The sequence below is a fragment of the Psammomys obesus genome, unplaced genomic scaffold (genome assembly GCF_907164565.1).
Source record: "Psammomys obesus unplaced genomic scaffold, mPsaObe1.curated_primary_1811, whole genome shotgun sequence".
In the NCBI taxonomy this organism is placed as follows: domain Eukaryota; kingdom Metazoa; phylum Chordata; class Mammalia; order Rodentia; family Muridae; genus Psammomys; species Psammomys obesus.
In genome coordinates this window covers 43,885,721-43,905,863 of record NW_026587216.1, presented here as the reverse complement: position 1 = coordinate 43,905,863, position 20,143 = coordinate 43,885,721, and the positions used below count along the sequence as shown (strand labels likewise).

The following is a 20,143-nucleotide window of genomic DNA, read 5'->3' as shown; positions in this document are numbered from 1 at the left end:
TCTTTCTGCTTCTGTGATACCTTACTCAATTTCCTTGTTTTTAATTGCTGAGTACTATTCCATTGTGTAAATGTACCACAATTTTTTTATTCATTTTTTGGTTGAGGGACATCTAGATTGTTTCCAGATTTTGGCTATTATGAATAAAGCTGCTATGAACATAGTTGAGCTAATGTCCTTTTTGTGTGGTTGAGAATTTTTCAGATATATGCCTAGGAGTTGTATAGCCAGATCTTGAGGAAACACTATTCCTAATTGTCTGAGAAAGCACCAGATTGTTTTCCAAAGTGGTTGTACAAGTTTACATTCCCACTAGCAACGGAGGAGGGCTCCTCTTTCTCCACAAATGACTCTGAGATTTCACCTTACAGCCATCAGAATGGCTAAGAAAAAAAAAAAACTCAAGTGGCTCAGATACTTTAAATGACACAAACAAAGAGGTTATGTGGAAGAAATGGACATGAACCCAGCCTTCATCTTTAAGTCCATATCTTTCTTCAGTCCGTTGTCACATATAGATTAAGTTATGAGAAACACTAAGGAGTGTTTTTATGGTCATTCCGGAAAACATGCATACAAGTAACATGTACATGCGCGCGCGCACACACACATACACACACACACACACACACACGTCTATAACAAAAACTAACCACAAATTTGGAAAACATCAAAGAGTATACAGTAGGTTCTGGAGTGAGAAAAGGGAAGGGGAGATGTTTTAATTATGTTAATCTCAAAACCATGAACAATTAAAATTACCTTGAGAGAGGTGGCTTAAAACATATTTCTATTCTTTTTAATTGTACTTGAGATATAAGTAATTAGTGGTAAAGATATTCAAAGATCCTTTGAAACACTGGTACTTAGTTTGAACAAAGAGCAAAAATACACTGCATGAAAGCAAAAGTTCCTTACTTTTAAGGGGCTTTATTTAAACCACACTGGGGCCTATAATGTTGAAAATCAATTTAGAAGCCTCAAACTGACATTTCCCCCCAGCACTTCCCTTTGGGAATGTGGCCACTCAAGTTTTAATTTCCTGTCATGTTCAGAAAAATGGAAGAGCAAAGATCCACAACCAGTTTTCAAACCAGAAACAGCTTTTATAAAATCCTTGAATATTTTCCCTAGTTCCATATTCTGAATCGTTGACTAGACTGAGTAAGTTTTTAGATGGACCTGGCCAGTGTTAGTTCCAGACTCTCCAGATCTGAGGGAGATGACTTCAGCTGCTTTGACTATCTAAAGAAAGAGTCTTCACAGAGGTTCCTTCTCATGCTGCTGGAAGCCATGTGTAGGAGAAGAGTGTCTAGGACTATGGCTCCCTTCTCCCATATGTCATTGGCTGCCAGAACTTGAAAAGCTGACTTTGTAAGGTGTAAGGAATGAAAGGAATTCTTAGCGAGATTAAGGGAATGGAGTAGACCTGTCTGTTTTTCATGGAGAAGTCATAAGAATGCTCATTTGAAGGTTCTTTGGAGTGATTCAGAGATGGAGAGATTCCTCTGCAGTGGGTAAGACAAGAGAGTTTGTTCCACGTGGAAATTGTTCCATGTTTGCTTTTGCCTATTTTATTACAAGATAGTGGATTTTAATTAAGTTTAAGCAGGGATGACTACAGAGGATCTTGTGGTGGGTCGTCGGTTTAGTAGTTGAGAGCACTTGCTGATCTTTTAGAGGACCTGGGTTCAGTTCCCGCACCCTCACAGAAGCTCACAACTGTCAGTAACTCCACCTCCAGGGGATCTGGTGTCTCTTGGCCTCCATGTGCTCCCTCACATATGTGGTTCACACACATATACACAAACATACACATACAAATGAAATAATATTGAAAATAAAGAAATGAAATAAAAAATACATAAACAAACTGGAATAGGATAAAACAGCAACAACAAAACAGGAAAAAATCCAACGACAAAGTGTAAGAAACACATGAATTTGCAGACACACAGAGATTCTATCCAAACACAAACCAACAAAGGACCTGTACGTTAAAAAATAATAAAACAAATAAAAGAGCTGTTCAGCAGTTGCTAATTAAGGAGCCAAATGTCTTCATCTCTAACCTCCTTGCTTATTTATCTGAAACTGAACAACCTAAAGAGTGTTTATAAGAACTTACCATTTACAAATAGCTTTTTTAAAATTTTTTTTATTTTTTATTTTTTAATTTTTTATTAATTACACTTTATTCATTTTGTATCCCCCCATAAGCCCCTCCCTCCTCCCCTCCCGATCCCACCCTCCCTCCCCTTTCTGCATGCATGTCACTCCCCAAGTCCACTGATAGGGGAGGTTCTCCTCTTCTTAAAATCATACTCCAACCAAGGACTATTCGTGGAGATGACCTGGAACCCCTGCACAGGTGTAGCCCATGGCAGTTCAGTGTCCAAGTGGTTTACATAGTAATGGGAAGAGGGACTGCCTCTGACATAATCTGATTGGCCTGCTCGTTGATCACTTCCCCCTGAGGGGGGAGCAGCCTTACCAGGCCACAGTAGAGGACAATGCAGCCACTTTTGATACAAATAGCTTTTTTAAACCAATTTTAACAATCTAACTATGCTTACTTTTGTCCAGTGTCTAGGGACAAGTGAATTTCCTACTTTGTCTCACAACTTTTGGCTTCTGGTTTCAGACACCATTCTTCTCCATCTAATTCTTAATTTGGTAAAGGTTCTCCAGAGATAGTCTATAGGATGTCTGTCCAGATTCACTCTAAGACTCATTTGATAGTAAAAGCTGAAGAGTCCCTTTAATTGTCACCCAGAAGCTGGAGAGGCCCAGAAAAACCAGTATTGTTTCACTTGGGCCCACAATATCTAAGAAACAGTCCCCTCAATGTGGTGGAGTTTGAGTTAGGTGTATGAAAAGACCATGTAGTTCTTTCTCTATGAACTAGCAGGAAAGACCTGCTAGTTTAGACAGGCAGAGGAGGGCATTACTTCTTCCCCTCCTGTTCTAGTTTGCCTTCAGTGGATTATATGATGCCTGACTACACTGGCATTGGCTAGAGCAATCTGCTTACTCAGTTATTCAACTCAAATGCCAGTTCCATTGAGAAACACCCTTACAGCCCTAATATAATATGCAAACATTGTCCCCACACTGAAATAATGTTTAGACAAATATTTAAGTACCTCATGGCCCAATGAAATCATCATGGAAAATTAACCATCACACTAAGTAAGGTTAAGTATATTTGTAATATTAAATTGTTCTATTAACTTGTTTACATATGCTTATTTTTGCTTAACTATGAGGTCATTCTATTAAATGCTTGCCAGGTATTTTGGGGAGAAGGATCGTTAGATCTGAAATACTTTATTTACACATATAACATTGTATAATCAAGAACTGACTTGCTAATGTCATAGGTGACAGTTGTGAATGGCTAGTATATGTAGCATGTATATATAATACATGAACACTACATGTAAGTATACCGTATGAACGTGGGTATGTACTATATTCACATGTATATATGCTGGATGAACACTAGCTTACTCAAGAGTTATGAAATGGGCAGGCATTAGCAAGTTTAGAAAACTATTTTGGTATGTTATTAAATTATTTGTGACAAAGGTGGTGTGCTAAAATCTGACAACCTATTATTTTCTTTTCCATTGTGCTTGCTCTGTAGAGATGATCGCAGATAAATTCTCTCTTGAGTTTTACATTTTATTTGGCAAAACTACGGCAAGAACCAACTATACTTATTGAGATATACATAACATGAGTTGAATCTAAAGATAATTACTTGAGTTATTTAAACTTATTTTGTTGAATTTAATTTAATCGGCGAGCCTTCTGTTGATGTCAGGGCTATTAGGGCCATATGTAGACATGTTAGTCATGTTTATGAAACACTCTTTTAAGTTTTCTTACAAAATCAGGAAATAGAGGAAGGAGAAGAAATTAAAGTGATAACTAAGTGGTCTGTAGTTTCTAGAAGAATCACAGGTCAAAAATCTGTGTTGGTTTTTTCTGTGGATTTCCACCTATTTGCAAATATTGTAGGCTTTGCCATCTTCTAACTTAAAAGTTTTTCTCTTACCCCTTACCCCATGAATTCATAACATTTCTGTGGTAAAACAAAAAGGTTACGAAATATAATGGATGAAAGAGTGAAGTGGGTTTAAATGAGTTCAGGACGAGAGGCTTATTTTATTTTTGTTTGCAAGCTGAAAGGTTACAAAAACAGTGGCTTTTCCTTTCCCTGGGTCATTTAAACTAAACAGATTTGAGAGCCATTAACTTGCTCTATCTGGGTGATTTTTATTCTCTGTAATTAACTTAGATGGCTTTCTGTCTCATATAAAGATGAGACTTAAGGTCAGTGCAACAAAAAACAAAATGGTTCTGATTTTGCTGACTACATAGTTAATACAGATGTTGCTCAACTTATAATGGGGTTACATCATGATCAACTCACCGTGAGGCCATACAGCAGAACTCAAAACTGCATTTATCCCCAACCTCCAACCATTATATCTAAACAGCATAGCATAAATGTATTCAAAACATGAATTTAAGTCCTCAGTTGGTCAAATTACATATCACAAACCTATTTTATAATTTGAAACAAATCATATAATTGATTTAATACTGTACTAAAAATGAAAAAGAAACAGAATGGCTATGGTGTATTTTTATACCATTACGAGTTGAAAAAATATCTTCTTTTGACCACTGTTAAGTCATGGTCCATCTGTCTATAAAATTGAGGCAAATATTTTGGTAAGCAGAGAACTACCTTTTTGTTTCTCTGACATTTGCACAAGATAAGGCTTGGGTGAGTACTTAATTTGGATATTCTTAGTGGAGATAACATAAATCCCCCCAAAAATGTTTACAAATGAATTCCTTGGGTGCCATTTTCACATTTTAAGGAACACTGAGAGAACTTACGGGACAAATGTTTTCAGACTTTTGAGATTGGGTAGTTAAGTCACTTCATATTACATGAGCTTAACCTAGAATCAGGTTCAACAGTGGGCATTTTCCAAATTGGGACCTCTAGGTACCAAGGCCATTCCAGAAGTAGTTTTGGGATGTGATGTCTACAGTTAGAGATAACTGCATTTTTAAATAACTATGAGCATAGTTTTCATTTCATAAAGTATTTTCCACTTGTTTTTAGGATTCAGATGAAGCACTTTTTCTTTTTAAATTAAGTGTGGTTTTCTTTTTCTTTTTAAGTTTTATTTATTTTATTATGTAGACAATATTCTGTTTGCATGCACACCTGAACACCAGAAGAGGGCACCACATCTCATTCTAGATGTTTGTGAGCTACCATGTGGTTGCTGGGAATTGAACTTGGGACCTCTGGAAGAGCAAGCAGTGCTTTAACCCCTGAGCCATTTCTCCAGCCCATGAAGCACTCTTTTCATGTAAACTTACAGCTTTTGTGATCCATAACATCTCACACTCTGCACCTGTAAATAGAAGCTAGTGATGTTTTCCTTGAGGATTAAGAAGTCTGGGATTCGAACCTTAGTCTACTTCACTCCAAGATATTGTCCCAAAGCCCAATGCTTTATTGCTCATACTCTGTGGAACCACTACCCTCTTTTCTATCTTCGTTCTGTCTTTTGTCTAGCAAACACTTTTCTTAGGTATACAACTTGTCACCTGCTTTGGTCTTTTGGCTCTAGACATTCACTACCTTTCTTGATAAATAATATACTTTGGTGACTATTTTTTGGCCAACATGTTTTGAGTACATTTTAGGCTTAAACTTTTGCTATATCTGGAGTTATAATGAAGAATCAGGAATTTTACTAATTAAAATTAAAAATTGTAAACTTTACTATTTTATACAGCTTAAGTAAAATAGAATTACATTACTCTTCTTTCCTTTTCTCCCTTCAACCCCTCCCATGTGTTACCCACTATCAAACTGATAACTGTTTTTCTTTGAATACTATTGTTAAACACACACATATGAATATGTTTGCACAAATACATGAGTATAGCCTACTAAGTCCACTTTTCTTGTTCGTGCATATGAATGAACCAGCCACTAGTTCAGGTGAACTAGTTCACCTGAACACTGAACTAGTGTTCAGGGCTAGCCACTTGTGGCCAATAAGGAGGTTCATCCCTGGGAAAGGCTATTTTTCATTCTTCCAGCAATCAATAGTTGCTTGCAGTTCTTTGGCTAGGAGTGGGACTCCACAAAATTTTCTCTTTCATGTTAAGCCCACTGATATTGCTATTTTTCTGGGCGTGTTTATACAACCATTTCTAGGAGAGACTGTTTCACAGCAGACTTCCAGGCATTCTGGCTCATCTTTCTGTCTCCTCTTTTGTAACGTTCCTTGAACCACAGACGGTAGGAGCTGTGATATTGACATATCTGTTCAAGCTGGGTTCCCCATGATCCACTGATCTATTCATTGTATCCAGTTGTGGTTTTTCGTGATGGTCTCCATTTACCGTAAAGAAAAACTTCTTTGATGAGAGGTGGTAGATACACTTATCTGCGGGTATAAGGGTAAACTTTAGAGGATAGTAAGGGCTTATGGTAGTCTAGAAAAGTAGTAGTATTAATAGTAGTAGTAGATTCTTTTCTAAGGCTCATAACTTTGCTAGCCCCAAGGATGCTTGCTAGGTTTCTGTACCAAGAATGCTTGGTTCAGTGGTCCTTCCTGTGGAGTGGGCCTTAAGTCCTAGCAGATAGCTGTTGGTTCCCACCAGCACTGGAGTGTCACTGACTGCAACTTATGGCCATTATTTGGGTTCATAGGTATTGCAGTGGGGAAGGGCTATTATTCCCCTCCCTTGGCAGATTGCGATAGTATATCTGGTACGATGGAGGCAAGACAACAGGAAAGAGGCTTTCAGGTTAGATAAAGCTTGAATCACCTGAGTCCTGTGTGTCCTAAGTGTGCTGCATCTTTAGCAATAGGGGCTTATCTTCAACCTCTGAGAGGCAGCCAAAGGCTACATCAATAGTCTATATTGCTTTGGGAGCCAGTTGAGCAATGCTGACGAACTATTTGAAGTGAAGTTCCTCACGCCTGTTTCTTCTTTCTTTCTTTCTTTCTTTCTTTCTTTCTTTCTTTCTTTCTTTCTTTCTTTCTTCCTTCCTTCCTTCCTTCCTTCCTTCCTTCCTTCCTTTCTTTCTTTTTCTTTCTTTTCTTTCTTTCTTTCTTTCTTTCTTTCTTTCTTTCTTTCTTTCTTTCTTTCTTTCTTTCTTTTTTGTAAGTCTATGGTCAGTCTAAGTGGTGTTATTTGTTCCTCATTCCTCCCTCTCTGGTTTTCCATTTCCCATGTCCATATTACCTGTATCCTACCTGTATCCTGCTACTTCCTTCTCAAGCCTTGCCTGCATACTTTACTAGTTTCTGTGGTTATTCCATGTTGTATACTACATCTGAAGCTTTGGATCTAGGGACCGCAGATGAGAAAGAGCATGCAGTGTTGGTTATTGGTTATTGGTGTGGTCTTCCTGCTGATCCCTGACACAGTAGAGGGAGTTCAGGAAATCATATGTCCTATTGATCAGAGCAGTAGCCACAATATGTCTTTCTGGGTCTGGATTACCCCACTTAATATAATCTTCTCTAGGTCTATCATTTTACCTGCCAATTTCATGATTTCCTTTTTCTTTACAACTCAATAATATTCCAGTCTCTATATTTACCACATTTTCAGTATCCATTCTTATACTGAAGGACATTGTGGTTATTTGCATTTCCTGGCTATTGTGACTAGGCATCAGTGAACACTGTAAATGTTTAAGGAGTAGGATGTCAAACCATTTGGGTCTATGCCCAGGAGTGGTATACCTGGGTCATTGAGTAGATACATTTTTAATTTTTGAACATTCTCTGTTGTGGTAATTAAAAAAATACATGCTAATTAAAAATTTTAATTAAAAAATTAACTTTAAAAGTACATGATAATAATGTTTATTATTGGCCCTATAGTTATTATGGTGGTATAGTCTAACCCACTGTTGCAATCAATACAGACACAGAACCCTGTTAGATTTTAGATTTGCCTCACTTCCCCTTGGGCAGGTAATTTCACCTACGCTATGTCATCATCTTCTAGCCCCTAGCCCATGCCATGTGCTTTAGCCATTTCTAGCCATTTCTAGCTGGACTACTTTCTGTCTATAATTAATCCTAAAATACTTGCTTATATTTTCATCTGGGCCATTCATTTCCACAACATTCTTAGAGTCCTTCCTCCTGGCCAACATGGTTCTCTTTCTATCCCATGGCACCTCTGCTCTCTCCTATCTCCCCCACCTTCTCCCCATCCTGTGATCCTCTCCTGTCCCCCAAGCCCTCAGACCTTGGCCACACCTACCCCATCTACCTTGCCCGGATGTGTTTGCATTTTATTGGTCAAACAGAGAGGCAAGGTTTACTACATCATTTGGAATGTCTGCTTGGGGAAATTAACATTACAATAGACAGTACCAGACCAACCCCCAACAATTCTCCATACTGAATTGCAGAGTGGCTGTTCCATTTTGCATTCCCACCAACAGTGAATGAGGGTTCCTCTTTCCCTAGAACCTCATCAGCATTTGTTGTCAGTTGTTCTGTTGATCTTTTCCATTCTGACTGTGGTGAGGTGAAATCTCATGGTTGTTTTAATTGGCATTCCTAGGGATGAATACTTGAGGTAATATTAAAATGTTATTTAGGACATTACAGTGTAACGTATTTAGTGAGGTTTTAGATCTTCATGCTGTGTTAGGTCTGACTCAGTGGTAAGCTTTCAAAGACAGAACTCAGTCTTCAATATCATTCTTCTTTACAATGATTTTTGTTGTCCTTTCGCATAGAGTCCTGTTCTTAATAGATGCTGGGAATTATCAGTATGACTGTTGATTTGATTAGTAAAATTGATACCCATCTATATCAGTTACCTATGGCTATATGACAATGTGTCAGAGATGTGTCCCTAAAGTAGGACATATGGAGTATTTCACAGACGGCCTGTTGATTACAAAGTTGAGAGGAGCAAGCTGTTTTTAACTTAAGGTTTCTCTCAAGCTGGAATCAAGTCACCTGGGACTGAAGTCACCTCAAGGCTTGCCTGGGGCTAGAGGATCTGTTTCCAAGATGGTGCACGTACAAGGCTTTGGCTCCAAACCTAGTTTTGTTACCATGTAGACTGCCTAAACATCCTTACTTCAATGCAGTTGGCTTTCTTCAGAGTAAGTGATCTAAGAACAAGAGGACCAGGAGGAATTGCAAGGAATGAATCTCTGAAATTGTATACATTGCTGTTGCTGTATTTTATTCATTAGAAGGGAGACATGAAGCCCAGCCCATAGTCACCTGAGGACAATTGGAACCTGTTATATTAGAATCTCTTAAAGTAGGAATAGAAAATAATTGATAGACTGTAAGTGCTCCGCAATGCACTAACAGGACAGAGTGTGTTCTTCCGTGTTTTATGACCTTTATAGACTGACAGCACAACTCAGAAAAGCTATGGGAAGTGGAGGCAGGGGAAAACAGTAAGAAATGGGAGACTGCATGAAAGTTTAGAAGTAGGAGTTTAGCATAAGGACATCCGCAGCTTGTAGAAGTTTTGTTCTGATGTTTTTAGTAATTATCGAGACCAAAGAATTTTATATTGGAGAATAAAATTGCAGAAATGTCAAGTATGGAAAAAAGAGGAAAAGAGAAAAAAAAAGATATTTTAAATATTTTTGTGTAAAAAGCAGGACTAGAAAAGGAAAGTACCTCAATGAACAGTCTTGAAAGCAGCCAGTTTGTTGCCAGGCTTGCTATAAGTGAAATAAATGCATTAAGAGTATGCAAATGAAGTATTTTCAACGTCTTAGTTGTGTGACATCTGAATATGATTGTCTTTATGTGTTTTTATAGTGATTCAAGTACTGATGCTGAATGGAATGAGTTAAGGTTGAAAACAAAGCAATTTATGATTAAACAGTTGGAGAAAACCAATTTTTAGTTTTGAGATGAATTATTCAGAGTAAAACAGTTTTTAGCAACAGAGTATATCAATAAAGAGTCATTACTGATCAAGTTATGTACAGAATGAAGCTATTAAACCGTAGAATATAAATGCCTAATACCAAAGAGGACAGATTTGAAATGGTATCTCTCTCTCCCTGACTACTCAAGTACCTTTTATAGAATAAACATATAGAGATATTTCATAATAGTCTCATGTTATGTATACATGCCAGAAACATAATCACAGGTGAAGGGACACAATAGACATGTAAGCTTAGTGGTGAGGTGTGTATGTTGTTCTAGCTGTGTAGGTCAGAACAAATATACAGAGAAAGATAGTATATATCAAGTCTGCCTGTTTTATCAGTTAGAGGCTAAAGAGTTGACTCGGTCAACAGAGCATGGAGAGACATTTATAGTGCTTAGATAATGCAAAGACTTGACAGGAAGAGCGCCATTACAGGGAGATAGGCAGGAGAAAGCAGCAGGTAAGTGGGAACATGTGTCGAATTAGCTGTGACTGTCCCCAAGGGAAATTAAAAATGCACCTTGCTTGTGAAAGGCAGAGAGAATATAGACTTTGAAGAAAGCCAGTGGAGGCCCTGAATAGGAGTCTTGCTTTACTCTCCAGCTTTAACTTAAAGGTAATGTATACCGATGGCTTTTCATTAACAAAACAAAACAAAAATCCAAGAAATTAAAACAAGCCAAATTAAAAAAAATGAGAGTTGATGTTGACAGAGGAAGTTTTATTTATTTATTTTTTTCACACTAAGAATCTGGTTTTTGGCCTACCTTCCAACATACAAATGAAGAAAGTAGACATCAACAAAATAAATAATCCAATTAAAAAAATGGGGTACAGATCCTTGATGAGAGCAGAGGCGGAGTACCACAGCCAAACATCACCTGGAACTCCAGGAGTCCCATGGAGGAGGGGGAAGAAAGATCAGAGGAACCAGAGGGTTCTGGGAAACCATGAAAACACTGGCCACAGAATCAGCTGACTCCTGGAGGCTTGGGGACACTTGGGGGCTTGCAGAGATCAAGAAGCCCGTAGAGGTCTGACCTAGGTCCTCGTAGATATGTTAGGACTGAGTAGCTTGGTGTTCTTGTGGGACTTGTAACAGTGTGACTGAGGCTGCCCCGACTCTTTTGCCTTCTTGTGGGACTCTTTCCCTCCTACTGGGCTGCCTTGTCCAGCCTTGATGTGATGGTATGTGCCTAATCTTATTGTAGCTTGTTATGCTGTGTTTGGTTGATTTCCCTGGGAGTCCTGCTCTTTTCCGAGGGGAGGTCGAGATGGGTGGTTCTGGAAGAGAGGGAAGCTGTGGGGGAGAGGCTGGAAGAAAGGTAGTTGTGGGAAACTTAGGTCAAGATGATATATGAGAGAAGAATAAAAAAAAAATCTATAAAACATACAAGAATTGAAGAAAGGAACCTTAGTATTTTTTTATTATAATAATTTGGGAAATTCAGGAAATTGTGTAATTATGTAAGGAACTGTGGGGCTGAGGACACAGCTCAGAGGTAGGGTGCCTACCTATCATGTGAAAGATCTGGAGATCAGTCCCCAGATAACACAAAGCCACAACACAAACACCAAACAACTACAAACTCCATTGTCACAATTAACATTATAACACATTTATGCTTTAATATTTATGAGACACCTTTAAAATATATCTTTAAAAGGTAATTTTGAATAATGCTCCCATTATTGAATATTATAACACACTTCTTTTTGTCATTAAAGATTTGTGAGCATCATTAAATTTATTAGCTCAGAGTTTGAATACGTTTTTAGGAGTATTGATATTTTATATAAATATCTACTAAATTTTATTATAACACAAATGTAGATAGATAACACATGTTTACATTTTTAACACTGAAAATGTTAACTACTCCTGTGCTTTATTCTATCACAGAAATTGTTCTACATGGGGGCTGGAGAGATGGCCCAGTGGTTAAGAGCACTGTCTGCTCTTCTAAAGGATCCAGGTTCAATTCCCAGCACCCACATGGCAGCTCACAACTGTCTGTAACTCCAATTCCAAGGGACCTGACACCTTCACACAAATGCACAGAAAATAAAAATTAAATAAATTATTTAAAAAAGAAATTGTTCTATGTGCTTTGATAGATTATATTACCTAGAAATTACAGTCACCATATATGTAGCCTATTAGTATTTTGTTGTACTTATCTATTGATAAACAGCACAAGTTATCATAAGTACAAAATTTGGAACTGGAATTCAAACAAAGCAAATGACTCATAAGTCTCCGTGTTTTAATCCATACATTTTACATTATATGCTAAGCTGTGCACCGGGAAATAAGTGCTAAAAAGCCAGCCGGAGTTTCTACTCCCTCTGAATTTTAGTGTGGTATTGTAACAGATATTAATCAAACAACTATTACCATAGACTTATAATTATGAACTGAAACCAGTGTATTCCCAAAGATGTGGGTCTGTCAGAGACTGACTAAACAGGTTGGGTCAGGCTCCTTGGGAGTTGTGACACAAACTAAGATCTGAAGATTGGTGGGAGGAAAAAGAAAAAGATGTGATCTAGACAGAAGCAGCAGCCTGGAGCAAGGCCTCAGGGTGGGTGGACCAAGTGTACTCTGGCACTGGATGGAATGCAGTTAATATGTTGAGACTGGTTGGGATGAAGCTGTGGCTGAGTCTTCAGGGTATGCTGGTTTTTTTTTTTTTTTTTTTTTTATCCTTACCTCAAGGACAACAGGAACCTCAAAGGGTTTTAAACAGGAGGAGATGTAATAGACTTGTACTTCATAAAAATTCTTCCTTTTGCCATGTGGCAGATATACTAGATAGAGTCAGAAAGCATATAGGGCAAAATTTTTGAAGACTTTAATGAAGCCAGGAAGTAATGATGGCTTATTCTAATGTGGTACAGTAGTGATAAGAAAGTGTTTTATAGGTGAAGTTGGAAATAGTGATTGTATTATTTACTTTTCTATTGCTATGACAAAACACCAGACCAAGGCAACTTATAGAAAGAAGAGTTTATTTAGGGCTTACAGTTTGAGAGGGATAAGAGTCCATCACCATCCTGGTAGCAAGCATGGCAGCAGGAAAGGCAGAGAAAGTGCAGAGAAAGCAGTGGAGCAGCAGCTGAGAACTCACATCACAGTCCATAAACAGGAAGCAGAGAGAGCTTACTTGAAACGTCTTTTGAAACCTTAAAGCCCACATCCAGTGACATACTTTCTCCAGCAAGGCCACACCTCTTGATACTCCCCAAACAGCTACCAACTGGTTATTAAACATCCAAATGCCCAAGACCTACAGGGGGCATATCATTCAAGCTAGCACAGTGATAGAACTCATTATGTGAGATTGCTAAGAGTTGAGACAGAAAGCATCATAAAAAGGCCAACACCGAAAAGCCGTGTTTTCTGTCTTGGACTGGCGAGATGATGCATACTTAGTGATGGTTTGAGTGCACAGTTGGCTATGAGATGTAGAGCCATAGTCATTTCCATGAGACAGTCATAGGTGTGGATGAAGTTGTCCTGGGTGAAGATCAAGTGAAAAGAGAATGTGTCTCTGGGGAGAACTAGGTCATAGTTGGGAAAAGAATTAAAGTTGGGAAAAGTCATTGAAGTCAGTGTTGTGTAGAGAGCATGTTGGCTGCAGTAAGCTCTCCAGAGGCCACTGAGGGCACCTGGAAGGTGGTGATGAGGAATTTATAGAGAATGTCTAAGCTCTGGGTATAGCTCTGCAAACGACACCTGTGAGTTGCTGGGCACAGCGCAGGCTGAGAGCTGTGCTGATCCATGATTAGGATTTCAAGGCAGCTGAAGTAAAGCACAGAGAGCCAGACGATTTAGATATACAAGTAAGCAAGCATGCTATTGTTACTATACAAATGCTCTCTTTAAATCCAAGGGGTGCATTTTCCTCATAACCATCTGCTCTCATTCCCAGAGTTTCTTTTGGATGGCTTCCTAGAGGAGCTGTTCCATCATAGTAAGAATAACTTTCAGGCTTTTTCCTGACATTTTTTTTCAAAGAGGTTTCCCTAATCCTTTTTTTTTTTTCTTTTCAATATGGCAGTGGATGCACTAAATTTAGTTCTTTGCATTTTGACAAGGAAGGGAATGAGCCCTTTCTTTTCTTGCAATTACTCTTTCAGCTACTCTGTCTTGAATGATTTTGCCTGGTTAAGATCCACAGGAGAAGACTTCCTGTTGCTTCTCCAGATTGTTTTTGAGATCCTGTTTGGTTTTCCCATTTATGGACAAAAAGATACCTCTTTTTGCAAAGTACTAAGATGTTATTCTATATATTCTCATCTTAAAGGAGTAGAAAACTTTGGGGCCAAACTGTCATAAGAGAAGGGAAATGCTTCAGAAAAAGCCAATCTTATCTCAGGGGAGGGAGAGACAAAAGAGCAAGAGTGAGAGAGAATAGAGCAAGGGTAAAAGCAAACAGTAGGAGATGAGGGCTGAGACAGGCTACACATAGTAACAGCCGGAAGGCCATAACGAGGAATTTCATTTCTAGTGACATGAATGGCTGCCAGAGAGGTCTGAGCAAGGCGTGACAGGATCTGAATGTCTTTGTAAAGAAGTCATCCTGTTGTGAGTGGCCCTGATAGGACAGAGAGGAAACAGCTATTCGTTCTCAGCTCAAGGGCAGAAGTGGGCTCTAAGGCAAATACGAGATGGCGACTGTGAGGTGATGCAAAGAAGCCCATCACTGTCACTTATTTCTACAGTGATGCTGGGAGAGGTTACGGGAGACACTGTGGAGTGCCTGAGGTTTTCCGCTGGAGTCAAAGGTAGAATTGATGAGCAATCCACATTAAATTACTCTGTGCTCCTGAAGGCCCAGAGTATTGAAGGCGGGGGAACTAGGCTTAGGTACTTTCAGCAACACCTCTCTGGTCTGAAGAAAGAAAATCTCCCTGCTCTCTGTATGTGTTTATAGGCTGCAAGTGCGGATGCCTTATTTCTGACAGGCTTGGCTCTTAGCCTCTTATATTTATTCCCTCTAAGGAGCCTCTCTTGAGGCATATATTTGGCAGATATGAAGAATTACGTCTTTATATAACTCTCTGCCTCTTTATCCTTTTACTATTTATGGAGGGTGTGAGAGAGGGATTTCCAGTACAGATTTTTTTTTTTTTTTTGGCATTCTTATCTACAAATGATGTCATCAGCCAAATCACTCCACAATTTATATATATATATATATATATATATATATATATATATATATATATATATCAGGTTTATCATTCTGTGTTTAATTTCCTATTCACTGCCAAATCTTATTCATAGTCTTTAAAAAAGAAGTGTTCCTTAAATCTATATTGTTTGATGTTATGGTTCTTGTACTTAATCTTATCCTTCTGTCAACTATGTCTATTTAGAAACCCCAGTTCCTATTACAAGGTCGCCCCACAAGCTTTGAGATGGTCTCAAGAGCATGCAAAAATTTATGTAGATTGCTTATCAATTCTATCTTTGAGTTCATGTGAAACCTCAGCCTTCTTTTCTCCTGTTTACATTAAACACTATTTTGGAGCTCCCACGGCTTTAGGCTAGGCTGAAGTGACAGCATGGCTTGGTGGACTGCAGCACGGTTTTGGTGCATGTGGCTTTGTGTGAATCCAGGTATTAATTTATCAAATCTGGGAAGGGACTGTGAATACTGTGAAAGCCTGAGTAGAGCTGTATTTCTCTTTCTTTCTTTCTTTCTTTCTTTCTTTCTTTTTCTTTCTCTTCTTTCTTTCTTGACATCCAGTACTGTCATTTTCTTATTTTCTGATACTTCCTTGCCACAAATTTCTAACGTGGTCTAGGATGGCATTTGCTAGAAATAACTACACCACTCTGCTCATATGGGCCACCACTACTGTGTGGATTCAGAGTATCTCTTCACCATTCTGGAAAATGTGTTTGCATATTTCTACATAGGCTCCTCTCTTCAAAGCTGCAGGCTCCAGCTTTCATCACTTTCTTCCTGCCTCCTTTCTTTATTGCTATCTTGCCTCAAAACTCAGTTGGCAGATGATTTTATTCTCTATTACAAAGAGAAAACTGAAGTGATCATGTCTGGGTCCTTTGACTGTGCTGAATGCCCTCAAATATTAACGGAAGCGGTTACCTTTCATCTGACCACAAGGAAGGACATAAGACTGTAGGCTTAGATTTTCCAACAAACCTACTTTATTTAGGGTCCTTAAACACTTCTACCTCCCTTCCAACCCACTGACCAGAGGTAGGGGAGAAAGAAGGTTATTAGAAAAAGGGGATTGTAGACATTTTTAAAAGTAGTTTCTTGGGGTGAGTCCATTCTTCGTTGTCTGGTACCAGCAGTCCAGTCCAAATACCAACACCAAAGAGCAATATGAATCATCATGATTCAGCAGAAATAGTAAGACTCCACTGAATCTGAATGAGTCATCGAAAGCCACAAGACTCAGCTGGATTGTCCTGAAAAGTTCTCTGGAATGTTTCTCTTTGTGAAGTGAAGGTCGAAGAACAATGATCAGCGAAGCCATGTTGATTTAAAAACATTCTCTCACTTTCTGTGGGCTTCTGTATATGTCTCCTCTTCTCAGAATCCACCCCGGGATTCTCAGCTGGCCAAACTCTTGCCTCTCACATGAGACAGCTCACAGCAAAACGTCATCTTGCCCTCTCACAAGCCAGGTCCAGCAAAACATCACATGATACAACTGAGTCTTCAAAGAAGCCAGAAACTTCCCCTTCATGGCAATATTCAGCAGCCATTCTGGGTTTTCTGATCCTCTCTCCTTCAAACTCTTTCCTGTCAACATTCATCTTTTGATACAGTTCTTTACCCTCTCCATAGATACATGTCTTCTTTTGGGGAAGCCGTATATGTGGAGAATGTGTGTGTGCATGCCATTGAGCACATGTATGTGGGCACACATGTATGAAAGTGTGTGTAGAGGCCTGAGGTCAGCATTGGGTGCCTTCCTTAATCTTTCTGAACTTAAGTTTTGAGACAGGGTCTGTCACTGAACCCAGAGCCCACAAATTTAGGCTGCCTGGCCAGTGAGCTCAAGAGAGCTGCCTACCTCTGTTCCTGAGTACTGGGTTTAGAGATGTGTACTGTCAGTCTGGTACTTTCATGAAGCTGCAGATTCCAAGCTAGGTTCTCATGCATGGGAAGTGGGTATATTACTGATAGAGCCATTCCCCTTAGCAACCGCAAATCTCCTATTTATTTATTTCTTGTTTTAAATTATGTGTATGCATGTTTATGCATTTATGTGTGAAAATGTACACTCAAGTCCAGAAGCCCTCATTGTTCAGAAGAACATGTCAGATCCCTTGGGGTCAAGCTAAATGCAGTTTAAATTCAGTTCCTGACATGGGTCCTAGGAACTGAACTCAGGTTTTCTGCAAATATATGCTCTTAACTATTAGGCCTCAAAATTCCCAACTGAAAACTTGAAAATCCTTCTTTGCCTTTTCACCATGGCTTTCCTTATCAGCCAGTCTATTCTCCAGACAAGAGGTTGGTGGCACTTTCTGTTTTTATGTCTTTAAGTTGGATTTATAAGACATTTTTGGCTCAGCAATTCCTTGTCCAGAGTTGTACCATACAGGAGAATGCCTAGCAGCATTTTTTTTTTTGTGAGCATTTTATTTTATTTTTCTTTATTAATTACACTTTATTCACTTTGTATCCCCCGTATGGTTCCTTCTCTCCTCCCGTCCCAGTCCCTCCCTTCCTCCACCCTCTGCACGCATGCCCCTCCCCAAGTCCACTGATAGGGGAGGACTTCTTTTCCTTCCTTCTGATCCTACTCAATTAGGTCATCGGGAGTGGCTGCCTTGTCCTCTTCTGTGGCCTGGTAAGGCTGCTCGCCCCTCAGTGGGAGGTAATTAAAGAGCAGGCCAATCAGTTCATGTCAGAGACAGTCCCTGTTCCTATTACAATGGAATCCACTTGGATACTGAGCTGCCATGGGCTACATCCATGCGGGGGTTTTAGGTTATCTCCATGCATAGTCCTTGGTTGGAATATCAGTCTCAGGAAAGACCCCTGTGCTCAGATTTTTTGGTTCTGTTGCTCTCCTTGTGGAGCTCCTGTCCTCTCCAGATCTTTGACCTATTCTGACTACTCGCTGGCTGGCATTCTCTGTTGTGTTAAAAGACGTGGGCAAACCTAGACACGTCTTGGGGAGGAGTGAACAATTGTCTCACTGTCGACCAAACTTAAAATACTGGTGGTTTGAGAAATACAGGCACACACTGAGACACTGAGACGTACATTTTGTGAACACAGCAAAGTGCAGTTGATTTTTCTAGTGGAGTTAGCTATAGCAACCAAATACTTAGTTCTATGAAGAAGCTAGGCTGAGGACACCTAATATTGCATTAAAAAAAGGCTCTAAAGGACTTTATTTTGATGAATACTTAATATAAGTTGAGAGAGCATGTGACTCTAGGGTAATAAAACTTTCCTCTTACAGGACATGTACTATTAAATCTTCTTTCTGTTAAGATAACTTTTTCCTATCTAGGTATGGTGGTACGCTTCTCTAATTATAGCACTTGGGAGGCAGAGGCAGGAGGATCTCGGAGTGGTTGATCTGTTATATATAATGGGATAACAAGTTAGAGAACCCGTTATTACCTTTGATGGAAGTATAGTGACAGGATTGAAGCAAGTAGATAGCCCTTGAACTATGTAAATCAAATGCAAAATATTTGCATATATTAGTCATGTTTGCATATATATTCATGTTTGAATCCGATTTTTTCCACGTGTGTTTGTATTATACGTATATGTATGTGTGCATGTGAAAGCCAGAGGTCAACAGTGGGGGTTCTCTATTGTCCTCCACATTATCTTCTGAGGGAGAAGCTCTCCCTGAACCTGCAGCTTACCACCTTCGTCTAGACTGGTTAGTCTAGACTAGCCAGTGAGCTCAAGGCATTTTCCCACCTGTTCTCCCTGCTCCAAGCTTATAGATGTACGCTTCTGCTTTCCTCTATAGGTGCTTAGAAGCGAAACTCAGGTCCTCCTCTCTGCATGGCAAGCAGGTTGCCTGTGGAGCCTTCTTCCCAACTCCTCTTTTTTTTTTCTTCCAAATTTTTACTTTTTATATTAATTACAGTTTATTCACATTGTATCCCAGCTGTAGCCCCTCCCTCACTCCCTTCCAATCCCAGCCTCCCCCCCCGCCCCGTCATCTCTTCCCTGCCCCTCTCTAAATCCACTGATAGGGGAGGTCCTCCTCCCCTTCTGTCTGACCCTAGTTTATCAGGTCTCATCAGGGCTGGCTGCATTGTCTTTCTCTGTGGTCAACTCCTCTTTCATTATGACTATGTTTAGGTACAATTATAGATTGCTATTTATAGGATAGAAATAAATAAATAACAATGGTTGTATAGAAAATTAAGTCCAACATATTCTCTTTTTCATTTTCTCACACTCAATACCAACTTATGACTGACATGGGCTCCTACTTTCAAAATAGCTCCTTTGAAATTGATAATGTTTAAACTGAGTCCAGAAGGTTGGGATATCTGTTGTGCGGCCAGGATTAGCTGATAGAAAGAGGCCTCGAGTTCTTCACTTAGAAGTCTTATATATGTTATTTAAGCTTTACTGTGACATCTAAAATTTAATAATACAATTCCCCAGAAAGATGTTTTAAATCAGTTATTTTTAATTTGACTAATTATTGCTATCTTTCAAATCCTTGGGTAAATGACATAAATCTCTAGTTCTTCCATAAATTTCATGATATGCTATGGTGTGGCTGAGCCAGCTTATCCTGGCTCATGAGGGTTGACTTTTCATGTCTTTCCAGCTGTACAGTCAGTGCTCATGCTTTCAAATCAACACACACTATTAATCACAGCTCCCCTTAACTCTTCTTTCCTTTCTTCCCCTAATTTTCACTCAGCTCAGTAGCCCTTCTCTTCCATCATCTCCTCTCCCTTCCCCTTTTTGCCTTTGTATTCACTAGTATGCCTCTGAAGATACACTCTTCTTTTCCTGCCTTTTTTTAATTTGCTAAGAAAGTCTTTGAGAAGTAGCTTCCTACATTATAGGTGCTAGCAAAGGCAAACTAAATGTAATATGGCCACAAAGGTATTTCTTGTTTTCTGTGTAAGTGGCAGATTCCAGGAGGAGCTGGATTTTCT

At 39.1% G+C, this 20,143-nt stretch overlaps 1 protein-coding gene across 1 annotated transcript in view; it reads left to right on the top strand.

Annotated features, from left to right (window-relative positions):
* Nucleotides 1-20,143, top strand: part of Lrrc69 (leucine rich repeat containing 69) — an 81,153-nt gene that overhangs the window by 43,178 nt on the left and 17,832 nt on the right. The window lies entirely within an intron of this gene.